The sequence below is a fragment of the Gavialis gangeticus genome, unplaced genomic scaffold, assembly GCF_001723915.1.
Source record: "Gavialis gangeticus isolate Ggan-Ray unplaced genomic scaffold, GavGan_comp1, whole genome shotgun sequence".
Lineage (NCBI taxonomy): Eukaryota > Metazoa > Chordata > Crocodylia > Gavialidae > Gavialis > Gavialis gangeticus.
Window position 1 is genome coordinate 19,678,484 of NW_017729030.1, and position 5,185 is coordinate 19,683,668.

A 5,185-nucleotide genomic window follows, 5' to 3' on the forward strand; every position below is an offset into this window, starting at 1 on the left:
TCAGGACAGCAGCCTTACCTGGGGTCCTGGGCACCTCCTGGGGCTACAGGAGCCATTAATCTGCTGCTCAGAGCCTGCCCAGCAGCTCGAGTATGACTCTGGTCAGACAGGCTCCAGTTTTAGGTGGCACATGCTGCTCTTGAATGTGCTGCTCCACATTTTTTTTGAAGGGTTTTTTTGACCTTAGGATCTCCCAAGGTTAACCCCTCCCCCTGTGCTGCTACGTTGCAGTGGAGAGAACAGCTGAATGTGCAATATGTGGCTCAGCAGACATGTCTGCAGTGTCACATAGTGCACAGCCATGCTCACCTGGAAATGGACCATGAGTGTTTTGCTTTTTCTTCTTAACATTCTCCTGATGCATGAAGTTCTCCAATATCTCAATTTTGATGGAACTATGCAAATCAGTGCCTAGTTTATGCCTAAACCTGATAAGAATCCAGAAACTAGGTATCCTTCAACTTCAGTTTCCTGGGAGTTTTGATCCACATGTCAGATAAGACTTGTTAAATCAGGCACCATACAATTCACATATAAATACAAAGTGGTGGACAACCTTTCCTTTAAAATATGATTAAGGGAAATATCTCTTTTTATAATTGGTTAAAGAAATTACTCATGGTACAATGCCGTAACAGGGAAGGGAAAAAATGAGTGGAGCACTAACTTAGAGGGGATGCAAAAACTTATTATTATGCTTCTGTCAGTTTGTAAGAATCCAGATTCAGCTGCCTTCTCTGTCTTCTTCTATTCCCTAGGAAAGTGTTGTAATCCTTAGGAAACAGCTGTTGGCTGTGAAGAAATCCTCCTCTCTCTATCCTTCCCTTGGGTCATTCCAGCTGGACCCTTCTCTCTTGTTTTCTATTTGGTTCAGGCTGGTCAGTCAGGTGACCTGGCCAGATAAATTCTTGAGGAGAGCGGGGAATGCTCTCTTCTTCCAGTAGGCATTTTGAAAAGCCATGAGCAAAGTGCCTCCAGGCTGCAGCTTGGATGAATTCCTGTAAGTAAACATTAGCCAAGAGTTAGGATTTAACACATGCGTGTTAAAAAGAGTATTATGTTCAAAATTGTATAAGACTTTGATTGCTTATGTTTACTCCAAGTGTATTCTGACTTCCTTGTTCTACCCTCCCCCCCACCCCAATCAATAAAGATACTGGGTGACAGCATGCCTTGCTGTTTTGCTGTGGAGCAGGGAGAGGCAAGCCTTTTTGCTTCCAGCCCTGCCAGCAGAATTTGTCAGTTTATGTTCCCTCAGTCCTACCTGAAGTTATCCTGGGATTGTTCAAGCTGAAAGAAGCACTCAGAAATATTACCAGTGGGCAAAGCACCCCCGAGGCTTGCAGGGTCTGTGCGCCCCAGACTGCAGGAAGCCTTAACAGGGCCCAGTGCCTGGGTGGTGGCTGCATTATCCCAGGCTTGTGGGTGTTCTCCAGGAATCAGGACAGCCATCTATAGCTACTCCATAACAGACTCCCAACATGAGGTTTTTGGGCCTGGAACAGGCCCAAAAGTACTTTTGTTGCAGTGGTAAAACTAATAGTTCAGTTAGACAAATGCTGAAAATAAAGTCTACAAGTGCAGGAAGGTTTTAACTGATATAATCTAGTTTAGCAAGCTTGCTATATTTCCCAACATGCAACATTGGACTCTAAAAAGTGGCCTAACAGTAAGAGATGGGGAAAGTACATTTGTTCACATAGGGCTGAATTCACCACTGTCAGAGCAATCTGGCCCTGGTCATCATAGTTAATCACATGAATTCAATGTAAGTCATTGTAGTTAATTAAGTGCCTAAAAGGTAAAGTACATTCTGGAAAAGGAAGAGAGGGCTATGTACCATGCAGGACCAAACCCTACTTTAACTCTCCCCCACCACACACTTATGCTTTTACCAGAAATTATTTTAAATATTCTTCCAGTGAATTTTGGAATCAAGATTCTTTGATAACAATTACATGAGACTGTCTACCTGGCCAAGTGACAAAGAAGCTGACCTAGAGGATGAAAAAAGGTATAGGCTATTGTAAGACACCCACAGGTACTAACACAGTGCACCCACTTTTAGAAGCATCTTCCCACTAGTGCACTTTGTTTTTCCCACCTATATTTTCACCTGCAATGTCGTGATGTAACAACTAGACAGAAGGCCGCCCAAAGGGTGAAAAGAGCTTTGGGAAAAGGGGACACTTATCTGGACCATGGCTCTCCTGACCTCTTCCCACTTTTATTCTGGCTGTGCCTTCTAGCTTGGAGCCCACAGTTCAAGACCACAAGCTTCTGGCTCAGCTTTGGCCATGCCCTCATGACTTCAGGCTCTAGGCCCCATAAGACCCCCACACTGGCAGCTTGGGTTTTCCACTCCTTCCTTTCAGTCCCTGGCAGGCTGTGCCCCTCTTGGACTCAGAACATAATCCTTTTCTTTATTTTCCATCCTCTCAACATAGTTTGAAATTCAAAGTGTCCCCAAGCACCATTTCCAGTGGCCTCCACCACCCCCACAGTCACAATCTGGTCCACTAGGGAAACAAAAATCTTAATACATAGGTACAGAGTGTGGCTCAAAGAAGTGTTCTGCCAAGGGCTTGTCTCACCCTACAGCGGTATGCTCCAGTCAAAAGAAAAGCAGAAAAGGCTCAAGGTACTTAGCTTGCTCGCAGGTTTCTTCCACCCTGGTTGCTGCTCTACATCCTCCCTTCACAGTCAGGATAAACCCTGAGCCCCTCCATCAGGAGGTGCAACCCCTGTAAATCCTATGTAAATCCTTCCCTTTTCTGGCCTGAGGCTTGAGCTTATAAAGGTGTTCTGGGTCTCTGACCCTCTATTTCCACCTGCTGGGCCATCAGGCACTGTCTGTACCTGGACCCATGGCCAGCTTGTTTCAGGCTTCTCTGACTGTGAGTTTGACTCTGGCAGCACAAAGGAAGCACAAGTAAAAGAAAGAAGGAGACATGGTGGGGGGGGGGGTAGAGGGTAAGGAAGGAAAAAGGGGGAAAAACAAAGAAATGAACACTACAAAGGAAAGGTATTAGAGACTACAAACTGGCAGAAGAAGGGAGTACCAGGTACCCCTAGACCCCTTCCCCCTCTAGTAATGGAGTAGGGACCCTGTTACAGCTATAAGCAGATGTTGCTAAATAAAGTGGGTCAGCTGTGCTATCATGTGCCCCAAAGATGATCTGTGTAAGGCACCTGCCCTGAAGCCTGGGTAACTGGGTCAGCTGTGTAAGACTCAATCAGGCTCCTGCCCTGCAGACCTTGTGACTGGTTCAGCCATACTTAACAAACTAATCAAAGCCACCTGACCCCCACAGCCCTTTTATCTGAATGGTGCTATGACTGCTTTTAAGGAATTACTTCAGCACCTGAGCCTTGCTGAACAACTTACTGGTGTCCAGTTCCTGAGTAGTTCCTGTTCCAGCAACATCTCTGACTTTCTTGGCTCCTGACCCTGCTTTTGGCTTGTTCCTGGATTTCAGTTTGTATTTCCCTGCTGATGTGTTTCCTGGTTCCTACTTTGGCTCTGTTCTTGGACCTTGTCCTCTGGATTGTGCTGTGGATTTGATAACTAGACTATTGACTTTGGGATCCTGACCCTAGCTTGGTATTTAGTTCCTGACTTGTGGCTTCTGACCCCAGCCCCGCCATCTCTGGTCCCACTCCTGGTTCTACTCACTAGGCAGGTCATCCCAGTGGACCATGACAATCTCGTCCATTGGGCAACACAGATATTGCCCACTGTTCCACAGTCAAAACCCTGCTGCTCTCAATCTTGTAGCACAACAGCAAATTGGAGAAGGGTAGCATGATGCATTTGCCCAAAAATAGTTAGTCCAGGGATTCCTTGGGCAAATCTTGGAAAATGGGGAAATCCAGGAAGGTGCTCCTGGCACTTCAGTGGCCTGATCTTCTTCTCCCTGGAAATTCCCATACAGAATCAGGCCCCAAAGCCCTGGGTGCACCTGCCCAGGGTGGCTGGAGAGTGCAGTGACTGTGCTCTGCCATAAAGAAAATAGGTGTTTGGTGCAAGAGTGGGTCACAAATCTATAGTACCTATTGTTGCTGCCACAATTTTTGTCATGTTTGCATGAAGAGGGGTATGAACAACTGTGTGCTAGGCATTCATCCTTTTTATGGCATCACAAAAGCAACATCTGTTTCTAGCTGTAGAGGTTGGAGAAAAAAAATAATTGGGGAGACTCTGGATGGAAGAGGAAAAAGTAATTGAAGAGGATAAAGGCACCAGAAGAATTTTGCACTGTGGACCCATAATGCCAATGCAGGCAACAGCCACATTTTTTATTGCTCTATTCTAGTCATGGGTGACTGATGCCACCTGAGTTGGGGGGGCAGGCATATGCCCCCCCATGACCAATCTGTCCAACCCAGGCAGGTGCCCCCCACAGCTGATCTCACCAACCAGGAAGCACGAGTGGTGGTCCTGGAAGTGCCAGCAGTACTTCACCTGGCACCCCCATTCCTCAGCCACTGCTTACAGGGGAGGCACCAGTGCTCCCACCTCCCCCTCCGCCCATCATCTAAGTGTAGAGTGCTGCCTGTCAGGGGGTGCACCACTGCTCTCAGGGGGTGTACATGCATCCCCATGCACCCCCTACACATTGCCACTGATTCTAATAATAATCATCCCTTTGTAGAAGACTTAATTTTTTGATGGTAAAGAAGGAATTGAAGGAAGAACCATATGTTTTCATTAAGAGTTACATGAGCTTGTTGTCTACACATTGCTGACACTTCACCCAAACTTCTGTTGACTTAATAATTATATTTTGCAAACATTTAATGTGTTAATATTTTTAACTTCATGGATCAAGTTCTGCATATTGAGGCATACTATCAGTCCCACTACAAAAATATTATTAAAACAACCTAAACTTGTAGAATCCTTTATAAATTTAAATTATTTTTTTTCTTGCTATAATTTTGGTACTGTCCCTTGAGGGAAGTGCATGGGACTACTACCATATAAATGAATTATCTAATAACTTTTTTTTTTGCCATAGGCATATGCCATAGGCATATTATTCATTAAGATGTCACCGAATGGAGGGCATTTCACACTCTATGTGAAGATTGGTTCTAAAGTTTCATAGTTTCATAGTTGGTAGTGTCATAAGGGACCTGAGGAGATCATAGAATCATAGAATCATAGAAGTAGGGTCGGAAG